The sequence below is a fragment of the Falco punctatus genome (assembly GCF_963210335.1).
Source record: "Falco punctatus genome assembly, chromosome: 14".
Lineage (NCBI taxonomy): Eukaryota > Metazoa > Chordata > Aves > Falconiformes > Falconidae > Falco > Falco punctatus.
The window spans coordinates 11,629,847-11,653,698 of record NC_137594.1 but is presented as its reverse complement, the minus strand read 5'-3'; the positions used below and the strand labels follow the sequence as shown (position 1 = coordinate 11,653,698).

The 23,852-nt window shown below is 40.6% G+C and overlaps 1 protein-coding gene and 1 long non-coding RNA gene across 2 annotated transcripts in view; one reads left to right on the top strand and one right to left on the bottom strand.

The window, feature by feature from the left end:
• LOC308053602 overlaps positions 1–14,028 on the bottom strand; it is a 184,088-nt gene extending 170,060 nt beyond the window's left edge. The window contains exon 1 of the long non-coding RNA XR_013923690.1: positions 899–14,028. This is a non-coding gene — a long non-coding RNA (uncharacterized lncRNA). The remainder of the gene's footprint in view (positions 1–898) is intronic.
• Positions 1–23,852, top strand: part of KCTD15 (potassium channel tetramerization domain containing 15) — a 221,981-nt gene that overhangs the window by 144,728 nt on the left and 53,401 nt on the right. The window lies entirely within an intron of this gene.

Sequence of the window (23,852 nt, the reverse complement as noted above, 5' to 3'; positions counted from 1 at the left end):
AATATCAAACATATGCATCGTTTTTTTAACTAACGCTTGGTTTCTTTGTACAATAATGCAAATTAATTAGGCCAACTCAAATGCAAATACCACATTATCTGGAATTACCATATCAAAACTGAAAATAAGTTTCTTATTTTTTGTTGTTTTGCTTAATTATGATTGCTTTATTATTAACACAAGTTGCTTTAAATCACCAAGTTGACAGACATTATTCTTCTACACCAAGAAAAAAAAAAAAAAAAAGGGGGGGGGGGGTGGAAATCACACAGGTAGCTGGGCACAGTCCAGCCAACCATTTGTACAGTTATGTTTCTCTTACAAATCTCAGTCTAATCTGTTAATTTCAGTGATACCAGAACAGCATCTGCATACAGCAGTAGTTTGTTTGCAGAGCACAACATGAGGGACAATGTAGAGCACAGCCTGTTTGAGCTGATACTACTTCAAGGAATCACTTTCAGGTTGGCACTGCTATTTGTGGTGATTTCAAAACCTCTGCACACTCTTGAACCATGACTTGGTAAGTGTCCCAGGCTTCATGTGGCAAGACACACCTAACTAGTTTTCATCCAAAAAAACCCAGCTATTGTTTAAGAAGGACCAGCAATTTTCTTGGCTTTCCTCAATGGAACCTAGCAGACAAGCACATAAACAAACATCTCTAACATTTGCTTGCAATGGCTCCAGCATGATACTGCTGTAAAAATGCACTGGAGTCAAGTACAAGAGAGAGTGAGGGTTTTATGTTAGCTATACCAGCAACAACTGATACTTAACACTGGTAAGTCAGTTTTGCCAAAATTTCTCAGAACTATCCATTCAAATAGTTATCTAGAATCAAATAATGCAATTAGACTCACAATGGATTCAAGTTTTAAGAATGGCAGGCACTCACCTGTTCCACGCCTCAATTTAATCCTGAAATACGTGAAATCATTATATATAACATATCACTTGAGCAGTAAGGGCAAGACAGTATAGCACACACTGACACAGAACGGGAAGACGGATATGATTAAGCCTTGCTCACTGCCACCAAGCTATTTGGTTAATGTATTATGAAGCAATTGATACAGTTGTGACTCATGCTAGAGAACAAGAATAATGTTTGCTTTATGACTGCTCGAATAGAAACATTCATCCTTGTAAAAGTATTTCCTAGTCTGGTTTAATAAAGAACTCCAATATTTAGTTTAAAAAATATACTTTGAGAAGTCCTATGACTAAACATATCTCAGTGGACAATTAACTAACTTGCATGTAGCAAGGAGCATATGTACATAACACCTCCTATGTAGGCCAACCTTTTAAGCATCATTTTCCAGGCAGTTCATGCCACAGATTTTTACGCAGTTGCGTAAGCGCTTTCAACTTCTGCCATCCATTGCCATTTTTGCCACCAAGTTTTTTTGTTTGTTTTTTTTTAACTGAAGACACACATTTAACAGAACTGCAGCAAAGGTCAAGTCTTTCATTATGTACCTACCTTGTATGAGACTTGAATTCTTCTCTTCCAGCTGTGACACTAGTGCTGGCCTTGTGTTTCACATCCAGCTTTAGAGGACTCTCCATGAGTGATCTTTTCCAGCGGTATCATAATTTTTTCCTGGAGCTTAAATTATGCTGTCAAGTTATGAAAAATTGAAGAGGCTTTCACAATCCAACTTTTCCACAGTTATTTTCCCAATCTGGGATTCCTGTCCAGATTTATTTTCACTTAATACAAGAAATTTCCTCTCAACCTATCCAAACATAAGTAATGTCACCAGCCACAGAAGATGTTAAGATTATACTCAAGCGGAGGGAGCAGCAGCATGGGAAGCAATGGCCTAAGGCAACTGCATCAAGAGCTTGCCCCAATCCATTAAATACTAGTAGAGGTGGCTTCTTTACTAAGAAATGAAAGCTCCAGGCTACAGTTCACCTTCAAATTCATAGATACAGACTAATGTACATTATGATCACAATAGTTATGTTATCTTTAAGTGTGCTTCTTGTCAGTATATCCCTTTCTGGGTACCACGATGTAACCACAGAGAAGTCACATGAAGGTGATGCCAGCCTACATATATATATACACACACTGAAGACCACAAGGCACGTTTTTAGCTGTCTGTTTCTACAAAATGTCAAATAGTTAACCTTTTTCTACAGTATTCATTCACAACATTCCTACACCTAGTAGCAGTCAGGTATGCTAATGCTTAGTGCAGGTAACTGGGAGCTTGGCCTACTATATATCCACTATCTGACTGGTTTGGGTTTGATTCCCCTAGAATTGCTCTACTTAACCTTTCCCCATCTCTGGTGTGGAAAAAAAAAATAAATCAAGAATTATATAATCTTTAGTGCTTTTCATTTACCAATCTCAAATTCACATATTGCTAGAAGTGAATTATATAACAGAAAGGGGGTTAGCCCGATTTCCGCCCCCCCAGGATCTCCCTTTTTATCAGATTTTTTTTTTTTTTAAGTATCACCAAAAAAAGCCATAGTCCCCACAGCACAGGTAATCCGACCAATAAAACAGACAATGTGATAGAGCAAAAGGCTACAAATATTTATATAGACTCACATTATGTTTCTCCACTGAAATCCATACAGACATGAATCCTGCTCAAGTGACACACTGTGTACTCATCAGGGTAATACTGTCTTTATAAATCAGGCATACGGTGACCATTTCAAGCAGTGTGGAAGATATGGCAGACATTGTATGAGATAGGTTACAAATCTGACAATTTATCCATGTTTGTCTGTGGAAAAAAAAAAAAAAAGAAAAGTTTGTTATCTAAAATAAATCCGAGAACTTCATTAGATCATCCCACCAAAATTGACCATCAGATTTATATTACAGTCTACAAAGCATACAGCAACTGGTAACAATCAAAAACATTTTATCTCGGAGTTCTTTCATAGGGAGTGTCAAAATTAACTATTCAGAATAAAAAGCTAAGCCTGCCGTATCTGACCAAAATATACAGCTTATAGACGCTCAAGAATGAACATGTGCAGAAGTAAGATCGATTTTAGAAAAATGCAGAAGATCAAGGGATGATATCTATATCCTGAAATATCTGTTTCTGATTAAAGAAAGAAAAAAAAGAGAGGCAAATAAATACGAGAACAATTAAATTCCAGTAAATTGTATTAGAAGACAACCACTACATGTTTTCATTTCATCTCTGCACCACTGGTTCTAAAATAGCATCATGACACCCACCTCAACATTTTGCCTAATCCTAAGTGGAACACCACGACCTAGCTGCTCTGGAGCAACTACAACATGAGCACAAAAGCAGCTTGCTAAAGCTGTACCTGAGCAAGACAATGATGGAGACTATAAGAAACAAAATATTGTGATCAATGCCAGAACCAGAGCAAACTGAGTCCACTAGTCACAGTCAAGCTAAAGAGGCAGCAGACAGCCCTGACCGCATAGGACAGAACAGCCCAGCGAAGTCTATGTAAAAATAAAAATAACAGTAAAAAAACCCAATCAAATCACATTCTCATCTTTGATTAGCAAGACACCAAAGACAAATTTCACTCAGGCCAGAGCTGCTACATACTTGAAAGTGGTAACTTTGATGAAACAGATTTCCAAATAAATGGGTTTTCATTGTATCTGGGCATTCAGATTAAAGAGCTTTGTCTTGATGTAATTAAATTCAGTGACAAATGAGTTTAAATGAATCCTTGCCCTCTCCCAAAGAAGATGCATTTTCAGTTACTTTCTGTATGGTTGTATTGCCTAGTGAGGTCCCAGATAGTATAGGCCATTTATCCGTTTTTTCTTCTTTCACAAGGAGCTACTTCTCCCCCACTATTCATCATTCTAAACCACAAGAAATAAGTAATACCCAGAATTACAACACGGACTAGTTTCAAACACATTTTCCCATTCCCTAGCTTCAACTCAGAAATCGGTTTCCTTGCAGATATACCTACAAGCAAAGCTCTCCGGAGTAACACCTTCCAAAGTCTTGAGCTCCCAATCCCACTGACTTTGCAGGCATTGACTGTTCTGTTTCTGCAGTAAAAAGGAAGTACTGACGTGGCTTGCTATTTAAGGAGCGTTGCCCACTCACTGTTCAAATCCCAAAACTATTTTACTCCTCTTGTCTTTGACTCAGATTTTATGTTGTAGCCTTGCTAATTACCTGCAACCAGAATGGCTTCAAACCAGATGTGTTTGTTTCTCCTGTATCAAAATCTCCCATCCCTCCTGAAACATCGATAAAGAAGTAGGACTGGGGCAAAACTACAACAGCCTTGCCCAACTACAGGCCTGGTTTTAAATGGTCTGAATCTTCTCAGCACTTTTTTAAAATGCATCTGCGTTTAGACTAACACCTACCCTCCAGGCCTAGCATGTGGCATAAATGTCATGATGCGAAACAAACAGGTCTGTTAGCTTTGAAAGTCTAAGCTCACAACATGGATTGACATTCTTCTTGAGCATTATTAAAATCCGCAGATACCTGGATTAGTGAGGCCGAGTGTCTGTAGAAGAAACGCTAATGCAAATTCAAGCATATACATCTGCACTTCAGTTCTGCCTTCATTGAATGTTAGACTGGTAATTAAGGCATATATTTGGTTCCAGAGATACAGAAAAGAACCCTCAAATCCCAAAGGAAGCCATCGAATCGGAGCCCAAGGTTATTAATCATACTGCCTCTAATTGTATATAAAGTATCTTTACTCCCTCAAAAATGGTTTTTTTAAATATTATGGGATTTAAATGTGTCACAATATTCTGGATATCTTGATTAGATCTCCTTTAATATACTGCCTCCGAATAATTCGTAATTTATTTAACACTGCTATAAATCTCACAGAAATGAAGAACTCTTACTAATCATTAAGATTAAGCAGAGTTTTTAGCCTGACTAGACTAGCAACAAAATTTGATAAGGGAAATTTTTTTTCTTAAACAGTGCTTTTTACTGTCTTCTTGTAATTAAAGTTTCAACCAAGGTCCCATTAGGCTGATAGTGATCCCCTCTGTGAATCAGACAGACCCTCAAGTCTTCATGTTTTCAGACTCAAGTCTCACTGGTAACTAGCATCTGGGAAGGTTTTGACTAAATCAAGCGAGAACTCACCAAGATTAAAAGCCTAAAGAATTTTGCTCCTCATTGACATTTAAAAGACTTTTCACATCATTCCCCTGAGCCAGCAAGACCCCATGCCCTCATGAAACACCACACAGGTTACTTCACAGACTTGACTGAAAGAGAAGGTAGACTACAGTGGTTATAGGTGCCAATTTCAAGTCAAGTAGCCAAAGTACATTGACGCTCACTGTAGACACCCTCCCTCATTCAGTGGTTCCTCAAGATTAGGGCATAAAGTTCAGTACAGTGAAAGTCAGGGAGGGCACAGAACCCATGCAGAGCAGAAAGCCAGCTACAGGGCAAAAGGAAAGGAAGGACTACGCAAAACCCCTGGACAGAGGAAGAACTGGCCTGGGAGAAGTACTACGGCATCTGCCCAGGAGAGAACACAGTACCTACACACTTGCGCAGCTGGGCCAGGACTGGTTCTGTAGTGGAACTGCTTTATATGCATTTCTTTCACTTACAGAAGCTGTAACAAGGGCATTCTTGCTGCTTTTATGGCTTCTGTGCCCCTTACACCTTTGTAGTCCTTCCACAAGTGTCCCTACTTTGATAAAAGCCACCACATCCCTCCTGCCTCTGGCAAAAGTACTTCCAAATTTTCTTTTCCAAACTATGACCGTACGTGTTCTCAGTGGGGCTTCATCTATTTGTCACCTTCTGATCCTGGCATTCAGTTTCTCCTCTGTGTTACCCTTACAGTTCCTGTAAGAATCTCTCCCTTAGTCTTTCTCCCTCCCCTCGATCAACATGCCAGACTGTGAGACCCAATTCAAGCTTTCAGAGTCTCTCCTTCATGGCAGTGATATTTTATTACTGACTGGACTGCTCATCTATTAGATCACCCAGGTCACATACCTCCATTTCCTATTTCATTCAGTTTCTCCCCCTTACAACTTACTTGTAGTTACTAAGCATAGGTATTTGTGTATCTATAAATAAGCACACATTTGCCATCTTCCAAGTTATGCTTATACATCCTGAGAAAGCTCAACTTAAACACCTTCTTCCAATACTTGTTTTTCTCCACAAATCCAGAAGACTAGCTCACAAACGAAAGCATAGACAAGAAAGGAAGATCTACTGAAAAGCTAAATGGATAGTCAAAGCCTTAAATGCACAACATACATGAGGTCAGTCTTGTCTAATACAGTTAAAGACCTTAATGGGTAAAGACGGTTGTACAGTCCATCCAGAGGTATAGGTAGTCAGTGCCAGCCAGAGGCTGTTTTGTTGAACAAGAAAGGGATCCCCAGATGCAGGCAATGAAAGTCCTGCTGTTGCCTTACATATGCACAACAACTCAGTGCATGGCTACCTTTTTTTTTTTTAAAGCTTGTACCAAACATTTAAATACAAGTATTAACTTTGATCAAAGACATCTCTCAAGCAAGCATCAGAATAAAAAGGACACTAGCTTTTACCATACCGTAACAGTGTGTGATCTTATGATATCTACCATAAAACAGAAACAACAGTGTATATATAGCATTTGATCAGCTGCAGAGTTCACCAATATCAGGTTTGCATGTTAGGGTTTTTTTCCTGCTCAAAAAGAACTGAAAAAACTAACAGCATTTTAGCATAGCCAGTCAAGACAAAGTAAATCAAAGCACCAAATGGAGAAGAGATAGAAATCCATGCATTCTGCATTCAAAGTTACCTTCCTGCTTAGAGAATAGTTTAGTAGTAGAAGGTTTGGGTTGGAAGGGACCTTAAAGATCATCTAGTTTCAATCTCCTGCCATGGGCAGAGACACCTTCCACTAGGCTAGGATGCTCAAAGCCCCATCTAGCCTGGCCTTGGACACTGCCAGGGATGGGGCATCCACAGCTCCTCTGGGCAACCTCTTCCAGTGTCTCACCACACACACAGTAAAGAATTTCTTCCTAATATCTAATCCACATCAACCCTCTTTCAGTTTAAAGCCATTCCCTTCTAAAGCATTTATTATAGCTTGGTGCCAAAGGCAAGATTTCCTACTCAAGAAGAGAACAATCTTGATGTTCGATGGGAAGTCTTATGTAGCTTGTGCCAGTGTACTCCCCCCTTGTATCCTACTGCCTGCCTGTATCCTTAAAGAACATTTTATTACATAGGTGATCTGGTGTCAGAAAGGTATAAACTATTCATATAAAACCTTGCTGCAGTTTTAGTATCTGAAGACTCTCATGTTCTGGTTTTGGGGAAAATAAGGTATGTGGGTGGAAAAAGAAAGACTTTAAGATCTAATTAAATCCCTTAACCAAAAGTATTTAAGCTATGACACTTCATGCTGCAGGTACTTAATAGACCCATTATCTAAGAAAAGCATTTTTTTAAAAAAAATACAGTCTGTACTTTCAGAAAGAAGATGTCACTTTCAATTAAAAGTACAACGCTAAGCACAAGAAGCTTAAGCAACTCTCAATCACAGAATGCTGAACTGCTTCAAAGATCACATTACTACAGCCAGGATCATCTGAAGAACAACTGAGAATGTAATAAAAAGGTAAACAGTTCCATTAATTCTTCGAAGATAGAAATTGTCACAATGAAGCCTGTCTGAGATCAAGTCTCAAACCTACCTAGGGGCACCAAGGCAAAAAGCCATCCCAGCAAAAAACTATTTGTTTCTCTGTGGCCAAAATATCACTCTAAAGAAGTGTCACTGTCCTCTGCCATGCTTCCCCCTCCCCCAAGTTTCTGTACATCACACAGCATTTCACACAGAATGTCAGTGACAATGTCAGAAGTTTTGCAAGTGGCCACAGATGGTGCAAGGCCAATTTAACAATGAATTTATTGTAAATAAGAAAATGGTCACACAAATCAGGTATCTGAGCTACTGCTCAAAATTGAACTGTCATTAATCCTTTGCAAGACACTACAATGTAATGCATGGGAAGTCTGTTGGAGCTTTTCATAACTTGAGAATGAACACTTCATATGAGATAGATAAGAAGTACTTGCAATTAACTACAACAGCAACACAGTACAGTGTGGTAAAGAGTCACCTAGTAGTCTGCTCTCTGTTTGACCACTGATGTTTTCAAGTACCACATAAATCCAGTTCAGAACAGTGAGAATGAACAAACTAAATCTTCATATTTCTCCAGAGGAGGTACCTACTCAGTCCTCCAGGATGCATCTATCAAAATGGATTACCATCTTTCTACTGCAACCTTTTACTCTTCTGTCATTCAACCTTATGAAACACAAGGCCCATCCAAAATATGAACAGCAAAGCGCACCTGACAAATGAAAGTATTTATTCATACAGAACTTACCACACTAACACAGCTACTACCTTAGCATGCTGTCCTGACATTTCCACTTATTTCTTGCTATACTCTCCAGTGTCTACCTTTACCTAGTTATGATACTACCAACTATTTGTTTCCCCTCAGCAATGAATTGTTTAAATGTCTGGCTTGGAGTACATGGCCCTCTCCTTTGAAAACTGGAAACATTAGTTTTGTATTTCAAGAACAGTAGTATCAAGTTTAAAAAGAAAGAGGAAAACACACCCTTACTCTTCATGAGCTTTCCCAGCGGTTTTGAAAGATCTGGTGCCTGCCCAAGAGGGAAAAATTGTCCCAATAATAGAGGCTGTGCTGCTAGAATATGTCATTTCTAAAACTGTTGATCATTAGCGATACACCATAGATCAGGATCTTTTTAACCAGCAGCACTAGAATAACTTGAGAGGGTGACTAAAGCCAGTGAACAGTTTTCCCCATAATTACTGAAAAATGAAACTAATTTCTTTTCACCCTGGATGGCTTTCACCTCTTGCCAGCAGCATTAATGTAGAATATAGATGTTAATAATGAGGACATTAGGAACAGGAAGTGTTTTAAGATTTAAAGGCTGACTTTTTAATGCTGTTCACGTGTAGTGTGGCATGACATTAATACAACTCCTTTTTACCAATTCAAAATGTGTACTTCTCTACACAGAACTGCTGTTCTGATTCTATTTAGGGCAACACTTGGCCTGTTTCCATTCTCTCAGATTAAGTATTTTGGAGGAAATTATGCAGCTTACTTTATTTTTGGCAAGTAAAAGACCTGACAAAATGAACATAGCTAGACCCATAGGATGTTTCATGCACTCAACATCCTACCTAATAAATAAGACTGATCGACACAATATTCAGTAGAAATGGACATAGTAAATCTTTCCTACTTTTCTCTAAGCACTACTTACAGTTCTTGTGCTACTCTCACTTAAAATTGCAATAGCTCCCACTCCAACTGTAAGAAAACTAGCTGGGGTACAGCCAACAAAACTGAGGAGAACAAGGCACTAGCACAGAATTAGTGACAAACTTCAGAGCATTCCTAGGCTTCTTCCGCTGAAACCCAGACACTTCCATGTTCAGAGATACTTGTAACCTGCAGTAGCTACATGGAAGTTACAGGGCTACCTGTCCCTGCTCACAAATCTTCTCTGCAGTACACGTGCTTTCAGACCTGCATAAAGACTGGCAGTTTCACTGTCTTTACTATTTTGAAAATGAACTAGCTTGAATCACAGCAAGCCTTTCCCCCTCCCAAGTTTTCTTGTAAAAACAAACAAAAAACCCGGAAAAAACCAGCTGAAATACCCTATTTTTAACATTCCTTATTTCTCCTCAATTACTCAAGTCAGATTTGAGCAAAACCTACAATTTCATAGTTCTCAGGGCGGGGGTAGAGGGGGGGGATGTGTGGCATACAAATAACTTCTTCACAGCTATATTCCACAGACAAACTAAAATTAATGACCAGCCAGGCAGTCTTCTCCATTTGACCCCCAGTTATTACCTTTGCTCCAGCTTCATGAATGTTCAGGAAAACCTACGCACTTACTGAATGAAGAATTTAATCTTTTGTGTCTTTTAATCAAACTAATGTTGTTGGAGAGCTTTAAAATGTATACTTCCATTTTAAAAGATAAAAAAATATTCTTTCTTAACGATGACAGTCTTGCCACTATCTGCTGCCCTTATCTCACACACTGATCGGTAGACTTTAGTCTCAAAATATTTTATAATCTAGGAATATTTTCATGCACTGTTTAAATATCATCCTATCTAGAATTAAAAAAAAAAAAAAAAGCATGAGCTTCACTTCATGACATTGGAGGACAGCAAAGAAAAAAAGAAAAAAGCACCAAACACATCCTTGGGGAATATAAACATGTTGTAAAATTTCAGCACCAAATCCCTAAATATCTAGTACTTAGCTATGAGCCTCACGTTTCCCATGGACTTTTACTCACCCACTTAAAAAAAAAAAAAAAAAACAACAAATCCCACCCACCCCACACAAACCTACAAACACCCATTCTGTATCTTCTTCCATGAACAGCACAAATCGATGGCAAAAACACCTTCTCTACTTACTCACTACAAAACCAACGATTCCAAACCAGAATTCACAATCAGCTTAAATAATAGGTCTAATGACCAGGTTGGCAACATGGAGACAGAAGCTTGAAGGAACAAAATGAGTGGCTGCAAGGTTATCATGAGGAAAGATGTTGTTTATGAGCTAGGAGCTGTTGAAAAATCTCCCGAGAGTTTGAAGAGACTTGCAGTGAAGAACCACAGAGATCCAGCACCAACTGAAAGAGTTATAAATAATTTTGTACCAATGCACTTTCCATATACCAGCAGCCAGAGATTGCAACATCCCTTAAGAGACCAGATAAATTTACAAAGATCACTCCCATAGAAGACAAGGCTACAAACAATTACATTCATATTTTTAACATACTGCAGCAGGACAAAAGACAAGGACTGTAGAGTGAAGACCTACACTGTGAAGTTGTCACCTTGAAGATTTATATAAACATTAAATTGTGAAGGTTACAAATAAAGCAAAAAGAACGACTTGCTGCTTTCAAACAGATAAGCAAGCAGAGGCTTACTTGGGTAAAAACAATTGGTTTCTGCTTCATAATGATTCATGGCTGTAAACACACATACAGAGCCATGTGCACAACCCTGACAATGCCTGTGGCGCTCTGCTCCAAAACACATTTGCTTTTTGTCTATCACTTCTTGTAAAAAGATACAGAGCCTTTCTTTGCCGTTTCCAGCAGTGGGGTCTACTGTATACATGTATTAAGGTTTTCAGTTAACAAAAGATATCACAGCTACAAGAGAGTAATTTTTATCTTCAGGAGGCTCCTGATGCAGCAGGGACTGAATTCTGTACACTTAAACACTTAAAAAGAGCTCAAGATTGTGGAATCATTCCTGATCTTTGCATATATGCCAGTAAAGTAGAAGCCTGGGGACACTGTGCAGCAGTTGTCTTCTGCATCCACTGATTCTAAAATGAACAAGGGATGAAATAAGCATAAACTCAGGAGGGGGGGGTGTGAAAAAAGGCAGCAGCAGCTTAAGTATTTCACTTGTATGCCATGCTTTTTTAATCCCTCTCTGGCTTTGCCCTCTACATGAGGTAGCTAGCTAACCTCACCATAACCTCTCAAGAGCACAGGCTTGAATCCTGCTCTGTTCCATCTTGCTCGCTTTTCACCTGTTTACTGTATTGAGAAGTCCAGACTTGCATGTGCAGGAGTCAAACTTCATTTAGCTGTTTTTCTCCAACAGCTGCAAACCACTACAGGTAGTAATATTCTGTTTACATAAATATATTTATATTCTATAAATATATATTAATATTCTATTTAGGTTGTTGTCCGCAGATACCAACAAGATGTCTGCTGCTTTCATTTTGCTGTACCTCACATTTCATTGTTTGAGCAAGCCCACAACATCAAGACACAGCACAGCCACTTGGTATTCTCCAGCTATGAACCAGTCCTACCGCAAGCCAGTAAGAACAGGGAGAACCTTCTCTTTGCATGGCATAATACAAATAATAACTTGTGACTTCAACCTCAGGACAGAGATGACATGAAAACATAGACAACTGCAGAGCTACAGGAGGGATAATTTAAACACTAGCCTTCTCCCAGGTCTGGGCCAGAAGTACAAATAGAGCAGAGGGTGGTAGGTAAGGGGAGACAGCACAAAAGTGCTCTCCAGAGAGCTGTCACACTTAGATGACTGCCAGGAATTCTCAACAGACATATCAGAGCCCAAGTAACCATTCTGAAGAACTCCTTTAATAAGTACACTAAATTACCATAACTTCCAAATAATTGCAAGCACTGTGTATTTTCTGAACCTCCACATACAACTAGCTCATAACTGAGCAAAGCCCAGTAAGTCCCACAGCCCATCAGCAGTGGGTCAGTTCCTTGGATAGATGGGGCTTAAGGGCAGGTACCATGGCACAGCTGGAGCTCCGCAAGGGGCTGCAGGAGACATTTATTTCTCCTGACACTGTAACTTACTGTGTCAGTCACAATGTTATCTGGGTCACCACTACAAGTTTATGCGGCATCAACAGCAATAGCAGCTCTGCTGGCAGGCTTCCCTCTGGTACCTACAACAGCATAGTATTACCATTCATTCCCGATCACTGAAAAACTTAGATCTGAACATCTAATCCAGGCAAAACTTCAGTCCAGGTTCCAGAAGAGAGAGCAGAGTTATCAGTGAACAGTAGCCTAACTAAACTGCATTCCGGCTGTCAGACATCCAGCACAGGGATTGTGCTGCAGCTGCCAGTCCATCTTCAACAATAAACTTCTTACATTTACCTGTTTCTTCTCCTCTCCCTTAATTTGCCTTATAAACCAGTTGTGAAGCAGCAGAACAGGCAGGCATTTTAACCTTCCCCCTCCTGCAGTCCCACACAGGTTGCGTGGGTGCTGCTGCCTATAAATCCGCAGTAGAGCCACAAGGCCTGGAGAGCCAGAGGGATGTGGTGCTCCTGTGCCGTTTCCATGGCACTGCCGAGGCCTCCGGGCTGAAGCCCTGCTGTCTGCCTTCTCCCGCCCAGCTTGCAGAAAGAGAATAAACGTGCTTTCTCAGGGCTACATGGTTATTGCTTCTTTTTCCTTCAGCACCCTCTCAACAGATCATTTCCATTGTGTTTGCCTTTGCTGCACATTTCTACTGTCATTAATTAGACTAGCGCTTTATGGAACCAACAATATTTAGGGCTTACCCAATTAAGCAGGCGCACAGCAGAAGGTGGTCCCCGTCTCTTAAGAAGCCAGGCTAGCTGGCTGCATACACCACCATGACGCCAGAAAAAGCTTGCCTGTCAGGTTTTTTCCAATATTTTCTCCCCAGAGGAAAACACAGGAATTAGATGTACACAGAATACAAAAACTAAAACACCTGAAAATTAGGCTTCAGATTTCCGGATTTTCGTTTCTTTCAATTAATTACATTTTGGGTATTGCTTCAGTCAAAAAAGCCAAAACACAGGGGAAAAAAAAAACTCAAACTGTATGACTTAGAGAAAGTCCCTGAGTTGCTAACCAGGTGATTACAAACGAGCCTGTGAAAACCAGCAACAGACATCAAAAATTCACCTGCTGACCTAAACTCTCACCACTTCCCCCAAGGAGGAAAGAATTGTAACAAGCAAAAAACATTCTTTCAAGTACAAAATACCCAACACTTGGGAAAGGAAATAAACAAGCATTTGCAAAAGTGACCTCCTGCCCTGCTCTCTAGGATGACATTAAAACAGGAATAAAGGCTCAGTATCCAAATCAGAGCCAGAGAGAAGGAATTTAGTTACAAGGAAAATTTTAGTTACAAGGAACCTTTCTTCTTTTCAAAATTTTCAAATCCCTCGGGGTGGGGGGAGGGTAGACAACCCTGGACAGGACAAAACTTTGTGTCATTCCCTTTACTTTCCTATAAGCTATCATTTCTAGATATGGGAACCATGTCACCATGTTGCTGGAGAGAATAAGTGGGGCATGAGTCCTCCTTTCCTTTGATATGAATAAAGATTAAAGTAATAAGGAACTAAGAAGATGAGAGTGAAAGAAAAGCAGAGCCAATGTTATTTTAGTATGACATTCCATGAAGCAACAGTGGCATCCAGTGGTATATTTCCATAAGCAAGTTTCATATCCTACTTTCACTAACTTTTGGCTTCCATCAGAATTTTTTTTTTTTTTTTTTTTGCAACTGGTTTTCAAGGAACCCTTCCCCCTCCCCTCTTCCCCCAGTGTACACTACCAGAACAGCTACCATACACCCACAGTCATCAATACCAGTCATGGAGACCAAAATGCACAAATGCAAGCGATCTGCTTTCTCAAAGGCTGTATATCATATCTGCACAGTCAAATATTTAAAATGTTTAGCAAGGAGCTGCAATGTTCACACAAACGCATTTTTAAATGATTCTCAGAAAAGCAAAGGACATTTTTTCTCCTGGTGTCCACAAGAGTGCAGCAAATATTATCTGTTCTGTTCCCCTCCAAGACAATATGTTCATTTTTTTCTCCGTTAGTGACATTAAGATTATTTTCACTTTATGATATCTAAGTAGACACTCTGAGCAAAAATGAAGAGCTTATAATTGCAAGAGTATACTACAGAAAAAAGTAAATTCAGTTAATTTATTAAGATTTTTCAGATTGAGATCACACTTACAGTTAAGAAAGCACCTTGTACTAGCACAAGTACCACCACTAGTTGTAATTTACTAAGTAGCAAAACTGTCTCCTCACCAACACAGAGCTGAGATCCAGAACTTGTCAGTTCTGCTTTCAGGTCAATCAAAACTTACGGTTTGAGGTTGTTGGGTTTTTTAGATTAAGTCTAGAGAACTTCTAAAAATTATGTTTCTCACTTAGATTTCCAAAACAATTAAACTAGAGTATCTGCCCTCTTAATAGGGCCCTTTCTCTATTTCCACACTTCACAATAATCTTCAGAAAGCTACTGACTGATATAACTAGGTTCTCTGAAGGAAAGCACAGGCCTGTTTCCCTCCAGCCTGATAAAATGTAAAACCAAGCATCTCCTGAAGAAACTGCATTGTGGCCTACATCTAGTTTTTGTATGGTAACACAGTAACGGGGAGTTAACTGATTTTAATTGATGCGGTTCCACAAGCATAAGAGTGCCTAATCTATCTCAGCAAACACTGACAAAAAGACGACAGAAAAGGGCAATCACTGCCACGCTGATGAAGGGGGTAGACTGGTAAGTGTTCAACACTGAACTAAACTGCACTACAGCATGCCAGCAAACTCTTTACCGTAAGCCTCTGTCTACTCAAACCCACTTAGATTACCAAAAATCCGACTAATGGAAGCTGCATTTCAGTTCTGCTAGCACAGCAGAACAGTTCACTCTTTGGAGTAAACAACGTATTTTATTCATCGTGGTACTGAAACATCAGTTATTCCCTATCACCTATTTGTGACTCTTAACAATCAGGTAAAATGAGGTACAGGTTACTCATGCTGATGTTAAATGCTTGGTGTGGCTGACCAAGAAGCCAGCCACCTCAGAGGGGTCTATGCCATTTCAATGTTGCTCCATTCTAGCCGGGGCTAAATGACTGAAATGCTAGCTTTGTGGGTTTAGGTATTTACTAACTAGTTTCCCTGCTTGAACTGGCCAATTCCCAAAAAGCATTCTTTCTGAGCAAGCAGGCAAGAACTTGCAGATGGAGTTTGCCCCAAAGCAAGAAAAAGTCACTGCCAATAGTGATACAGAACTATTTTATAATATATTGTTCTAGCAAGTGATATGCTAACGTTAAAAATAAAAGCAAAAACACAAAGAACAAGAGAAGCTTCTGCCTTTTGATGAAGTGGAAAATCCCACAATTGGGATGGGCAGTTATGCACAGGAGATGAGCCTGAACTACAAAGCAGAATTGTTAATGAACTTGTAAAATGGTTAGGATAGAGCAATCTTTCAGTAGCGAAGTCGTAACCAGAAAGATCTCAGAGTGACATGGGATAATCAATATCATATGGAATGAAACCTCAGAAGAATCAGACATTAAGTCATAGCTGAAAGATTAAGATGAATTTTCTTATTTTATTTCCCCTGTGCTTCTCAGCTAAGCTAGAAGCTTCCTGAACATCCTTAATACAAAGATTTTTCCAAAAAGTTGCAGACTGTTTTCCCACAAAATACTGTAACACTTTGGAAATAAATATAATGAAGCAAGATCTCAGCAGCACTTGTTCTAGTGGCTGAAGGACAAGAAGTTCTAAGTCTAGCAATTTGACATCAAAGAAAAAGGTACCTCCACGCCCCCTGCCCCCCCCACACACACACCCCTTATTTTACAGAGTTCTTCCCCTTTTTCTCCTCCCTCATGCATGCAATATTCTGCAGAAGAGCATGCTCACAGTATCCAACCTGTTCTAAGGGAAAAGAAACCAAACAGGCTCTAATGCTGAGCTCCTGCAATCACTTCTCCAAGTCAGTATCAGACCAGCAAGCAGGGCTATGCAGCAGCAGATGGTGCTGGTAATTTGCAACTTGTACCTGGAAGTAGTACTACAGAAGGCTCAATAAAGCACTCAAGCTCCAAAAAAGTGCTAGGATATGTCACCCAAGATGAATTTTTCTGAAAGATTACTTGGATCTTCAAAGGTAGTTAAGCCTGTACCTTATTAATTTCTTTTTAGTGTAGAATAAGGGTTTGGGGAAGCTACTTAGCAACATAAGCTTTCTTTGGTATCTTTGAGAGATCACTATTTCTTAAGAGTATAATCAGTTTGCCATGTTTACTGGTTTGGACAGTTATGAACTATGAAATCACAAGATGTCACTCATCCTGGCTTAATCTCCAGCAGTGGCATACATGTTTTCAAAAATCACATAACGTATTTTCATGTCAAATAAAACCGTTTATCACTAACGGATCTCTTACTCCTGATACCATCTTTCCACCAGATGTCATACTTCCCCTTCATTTCTTGCCTACCCCTTTACCTGCTAACTTCAAACTCTCTTAATATAAACCTGTACACACAGATGTATTTGTTTCTTTACTGACAACTTCCACAGTCTATCCTTAATTAAATATTAGTTCCTCTATTTGGTTTGCATTAACAACACTGCAGTTAAACACACAAACATGCATTACTTGCATAGCTAAGTTTCAGGCCTTACTTATACAGTAGCATTTATACTGTCATCACCAGAAAAAAAAAATGCATTGCTCTGTTACAGTCTAACACACACACATTTGTATGCATCAACAGGTTATTTAGGATGATTAAAGTCTCTTTCTTGATGCCTTGTTTTAAACAGAGCCATTTCTTAGTGGTTTTATTTTTCAGGCCTGCCAATACTTATTCTAAAGGAAAAAAAAAATCCAATCACATTGGCCAAATGCACAAAGCAGGAATATTATTTTCAAAACCAAATACCTAAATCCCAGCATTAAATGCTTTATGAATTTACACATGAAAAATATCACTGATTTCAGATAACTAATTTAAGCATGAGAGCAAAGCATGGTCCAATCCTGCTATCTTCTGACGTGACCTCTGGTTTGGTTTACTTTACTATGGTCAAGCTGCTATGTCAGGAGTAACCCACTAGCATTACCTATCTTTAGAGTCTGCAGCCAGCCTTCCTCTGTTTTGATAAACACTATGCTAATACATTATTCTACAAAAATAATTCACGGAAAGCTATAATTTTGAACACAGCTTCAGTGTACCATGATACTAGATTGCAATGGTTTAGTTTATAGATTTATACAATTCCTTTCCTGTCCTTTGACAATGACCTATTTTTAGACACACATCACACTGAGTGGGTATGTCACTTGATAGAATACCATCCTGAAGATTCAAGTCTGTCATAAATAAATATGTAAGACAAACTGGTACATACAAGTTGCCTCTGAGACCTGCTTTCAAGTCCATTCCAGAATACAGTGAATGAAAATCATTTCAAATGAATGTCTGCTGGTCTCTGCCATGTTTCTTCTCTAAGAATTGCACATCACAATACAGCTGAGCATTTCCAAACAGACAGCTTAAGAAGGTACAGAGGGAGGAAGACAGAAAGGAAACCTCTCGCTAACCAGGTGACAACCCTTTCCTGCCTCTTCCTCTCCCTGCCTCTCAGAAGGGAAAGTATCTATTGGGATTAAGCTGATGCTTCTATTAATTCTGCAGAAAGAAGAAATTACCACCTAATTTAAAAAAATCCACACCCAAACAACAGAATGAGAATCAATATCAATAGCAAGACAACCTGCAAGAAGTATTATTCTGAGGAGACAGAAGTTGGGTTTTAGGGTTTTTGTTGTTTGGGGGTTTTTGTTGTGTTTTTTTTTTTTTTTTTTTTTTTTTAACGCCACCTAGCAAATATTGCCTAGCAACAATGGGAGAACCCTCCTAACGAAATGAATCATGCAGGTATTGGCTGTTTATTCCCATGAAGGGCTGTGTTTCCACCCTGTCAAATGACATCAAGGCCATGTTGCCAGAGGCATTGGGAGTTTTGACCTCTAAAAGGCAATTTTCTCACTGTCTGCTCAGAAATGTAACATTTTTCATATTGAAGGCTTTTATATCATATCTTGTAGGTTTCAGATCTATAAATAACATACTAAAAATCTTCGACACAATAAAGCCCCAGATATTGCCTTTTGCTATTAATGCTGTAAGCATTAAATATCACAAAGTTAGCGCTCTATTAGCATAATCATTGGGCACCACAAAAAAAAACCACATTAAATTGCATGACCAAGTTTATCATAGATTAATAGAAGCCAGAACTTGGTTCACACCAGTTCTGAATTAGAGAAAAAAAAAATCCACTGGATCACCAGATACCTATGTAAGATTGGCTTTGATCTTCCTTGTCTAAGTAATTCCTCTCTTGATTTCATAATGGAGCTATTACAGAGAAGAGCTTTAACTTACAGGATGGACATAGGTTCATAACAGCATGTGAACAAAAAAGCTACAAACTGCTCTTTGCATAGGATGTAGTGAGTGTGCTATAATTGTCACCAATAGACGAGCATGTGCAATTGTTGTTTCCTGCCCCCCCTTAATTCTTATTAAAAGCTTCCCATACTTTAATTGCAGTAGCTCTGCACTGCGCAGGGCTGCCAGCAAGCTTTGGTCTCAAAATTATTGCTTCCCCAGTTGCCCCACAAAGGATTAAATACTCCTATATGCAGCTTGTGAGAACTCAGTTTATCCAATAAACATAGTTGGTTACAGCTCTGTACACACTCTTGAACCAATACTATGTTTCACAAGTAACAAGATAATAAGTCCGACAATGCTACAAGCACTGTTCTGCTAACTGCACTGTTAAATACCATCAGAGTTCTTTTTGTTTACTCCTTTTGCCCATGTTAAAAAGTGTTACCAATCTGTAAGAGAATCATCATGTAAGCCATGCAGAGGCAAGCTCTTGTCTCTGAAAACATCAGCATTTTCACAAGATTATTCTATCCTGATACTGTCGGCCTTTCTCACAGAACTATTCTACGCAGCATACAGAGACTGAGGATCTAGGTATCAAGACAAGTACTTCTGATGTTTTCCTCAGACTGAGATTTTTTTTAAGTTACACAAGTAGATGGCCAAGAAATTCAGTTCTTAAGACTACAAATCAACTTCTACAATCAGAGAAAAATCTTCATAAGAACCATTTGTGAAATGAGATAGAAGCACTCTTAGTGGTCGGTTGTTTTTTTAAAGACAATCAGTAACTGTTCTCAAAATTATGGAAAGTAACCTTGCATGATTAAGTAACTGTTTTTCTCAAAAATGCTCAATAAAGATCATGCTTTACTTTGAAACATGAACCGTATATTGGCAAGCTTCCCCAGATATCTGTACTTTAGAACAGATACTTTTTGCCATGTTCTTCAGCAAAGATAATATTTTTTTAATTTATAGAAGAAAAGTACAAAACCTCAAGATTGCTTTTTTAAAAAAAAAATTAAATACTAAAGCGTTTGTCCTATTTCAGGAGTTTACTCCAGTATTTTCTCAGAACTGGCTCTATTTCCTACACTGTCTATTTTCTATCCTAGGAATGCAGTACTTCAAACAGAATTTTAGTTACTACCCTGTTAATTTGTATAGACCACAAAGAAACAGTAACATAATTTCACCATTCAAACACTTGAATTAAACACCTATTTCTGGGAAGCCAAGTGCCAGCAGCATTGGCACAGTATTCCTTGAAGGGAATAAAGGAAAAAACAAAAAACAACAGCTGAGAAAAGCTTGCGATGCAGTGTGAAACTCTAGAGTTTACAGGTATCTAGATGATTAGATTTATTCAGTCACTATACATACTGAATCCAACTCCTAAATTATTTCCTTTCAATTTAGCTTATTTAGAGAGACCTTCTCCCTTATTATCACTCTCAAAAAGGAATTAACTCCAAAATAAACATACACACATGCTTGTATATAAAAATCAGGCCTTTTAAAGCAAGTTATTTGCTTGAACCACACTACTGCAAACAAGTCAGGCACATCCTCGCTACAAATATCTAAGTGCCCTACTGATACCCTTTTTATATAAAGTATATATCCATATAGCTAAAAAAACACCACATATTAGACACTTCTGTATGTACTTGAAATTAGCACACACACCCCAAAAAAAAGAAGTTTATTATAAAATGAAAACAGAATTTAGTTCCTATCATTTCTCCTGAAGACTCCAGACAGAACTTTATCCCAGTATGTAGGCATATGCAAAACCTTAAGCCTGCTACAAACTTTTGCCCTACAACCGAGTGCGGTTACAAGACCGGCATAACCCACACCCTGAGAGCAAAACTTGCAGCACAGATCAGACCTGTTAATCCTTGCACACATCTAGGGATGTGCTCTTCTACCGAGATGGCTAAAAGCAGGTATCAGTTCCACCATCCCCACTACAACTACTTCAACTGACAGAAGGAGAAGAACAAGCATTCAGTATCCAATGAGGAATGACTGAAATTAGCAGAGAAAGAGCTCTACAGGAGGTCAGTCAAACTACAGCTGTAACCGCATCACCATGGTGTATTTCTTCCGTGGTACTGCCACAACAGCAGCGTTAAGTGCAACACAGCACCTAGGCAGATTTATAAGTAATTTTTAATTAACCAAACCCTAAAATATACCTTTGTTGCTACAATACTCCTGAGAGCCCCGTAACACAGATTAGGCTACCACACAGGCATTAATTAGAAACAACAACACTTCCTACCTCTCAGAGGACCACCCTCTGCCAGCAGCTCCCCAGACACCTCACGCCGCTCCCACCTGCAGGTCGCTGGGAGTTGGGGCTAACGCCAGTGCCCCCACCTGCACCCTCCACCTGCTCACACAAAGAGTTTTTACCTCAAACTGGGCGGCACACCCAGCGCACCCATCACACCTGCCCTGCACAGCTGATCCCGCCCCGCCGGCCAGCCCTGGGGAGCGCCCCCGCACGGCCCGCCTGCCTCCCGCCAGGCCCTCAGCCCCACGGCCCCCGCAGCACCAGGCCCTGCCCCGCTGGGCCATCGGCGGCGCTAGGCCCCCGCCCCACAGCGGCCCCCACACCAGCCCCCAGCCCCAGGGGCTGCCCCGCAGTTCCAGGCCCCCTTCGCCCCACAGGCGCAGCTCCACGGGGACCCCCCTCAAAGCGCCAGGCCCCATCCCCCAGGCCCGTCCCCTCAGGCCCCCGGGGTGCCGCTTGCCTGCCAGCCCCCACTGCCCCCCCGGGAGCAGCCGCCGGTTTCCACGGCAACGGCGGGTGGCGGGAAGGCCGTGTGGCGGGCTGAGGCGGGAGCGAGGCGCCACGGCGGGACGCGGGAGGCCGCGGGCGCCTTCCCCCGGACCCCAGCGCGGCCTCCCCGCCGCCGCCCCGGCCCGGCCCTGCCCGCCGCCCGGGGCTCTCCGGGCACCCACGGGAGAAGGGGCCCGCGGCTGCCCCGGGGCCGGCGCGCCTGCACAGGCCACCGGCACTGGGCTCCCGGCCCTCCGGCTGCCTCCCGCCTGTCCTGCACAACGTCCCGTCCCGACTCGCGCCACACGAATGGGGAGCCACAGCATTTGTCCTGCATTATTCATGCGCTCAGCAATGGCAACGGAAAGGGGGGAAAAAAAAAAACCAACCACCACCACCAGAACCCGAAATATAGAGAGATATATTCATTTAAAACTATTTTTCAGATCACTTCGAGATTCAACTTAATTAAGATTAATTAAAAATTAAATAAAAAATAAAAAGCTCAGAAAGTGATTTTTATTTCACTTACATCTTTAATGCAGAAGTAACTCCGGTGGGGTTGATATTTTTAGTTTCATGCAGCATAACAAGAGAGACGGGGACTTGCTATTCTACCGTGGCAGAGCTGCTGAGTGGCAGAACAATACGGATGGGGGCCTTCGCTTGGGAATTGAAGGGCTACACACGTGTGGTGGGCCGAAGGAGGAACGCTGAGGCTGAGGTGGCCTCTGAGAGTGGCCTCTAGTCCTCCTCCTTCCCGAAGCCAGACCAATTTCCTACCAGTTCCACCAAACGGAGAGAGAAAAGGGGAGCAGAAAGGAGCGCGGCTTCCCTGCCTCTCCTGCCACTCAGGGAAGCCCCCACAGCAGCCACCCACCCTGCCGCATCATTCCCCAGGCACCCGAAAGAAGAACCTTTAATCCTTTTGGAAGAACTGCCCTTTTCACAGTCAAAATGTGTCCCATCTGTCAGTTCTCGTGTCCCCGCCATTCTGGGAATATGAATGTAGATGCTTGTGAAAAGCAAGTATCTGGCCCACAGGGGGAACGTCTGCATTTGAATTCCAGGCCTGTGACTGAAGAGTGAAACTCCAGAAAGCAGCAAATGCAGAAGCAATATGGGATCCTTGCACAGACCCAAGCGTAATTCTCACTCATCCCTTATCACTTAATCATCTCAGCAGAGCTGATGACGCGACTCTTGTAACCAGGTGAGAAACGGGTTCCCAGTGTGTTGGGCATTGCTGCTCCAAAAATCTCCAGCGTCACCTGAAATAAGAGGCAAGAACTGAACATAGAAGTAGCAAAAGGAAGGGGCTGGAGGGTCACAGTGATGTAGATGGGGTTATGTGGCCTTGGACACCTTTATGGTCTTGTTGACTGAAGATAATTTCTACCCATACAGTTAATTTAGCCTTGTACTATTCAGTCACCAATTCCTCAAAGGAACGGCAGTCATTAGCCAGCAGGGCCCTTGGTTACACTGTAACTCAGGGATACCTTGCGAGGAACAGGAGGTGGTCTAGAAAACTAACTCCAATTAGTGAGGCTCTGTAAGAAGAGCCACTTCTGAGCAAGCCGATGAGCAGCCAAGGCCAGTCTCCAGTCACAGGTAATGCAGGGCGTTCAGAAATAAGGGATTAATGTGAAACTGTTTGATTCTAGGCCTTTTTGAATACCTTTACTCACCAAAGAATATCATGTCTCAACATTTACCTGCACTTTTTTTCCAAGAGGGTATCTTGACAACAGAAAGCTTGACTGAGTAACATTCACAAAAATAAAAACATGTGCAATGGTCCTTTGCCTAAAGCAGAATAAGTATAATGTTCCAGAGATGGACAAAAACATAACCATGTAATTGCTGCTAAAACTATTTCAAGGCGGCCACTATTCCAGGTCCAGAAGCATCAAATAATTTTTATTTCAATTTGTATTTACTTAATCTGTTTACAGATGCCTTTTACAAGTCCTACATCTCATTGCATCTCTACATCTATTGCAAACTAAAAGTTGGATATAAAAATACAAATTTGAGTGCCTTCAATAACCTTTCAAACTGAAGACTGACTACAGGTGGCAAAACCCTTGGCATTGTAATGACACTCCTGAACTAAAAGTTAAACAAGGGTTTGACAA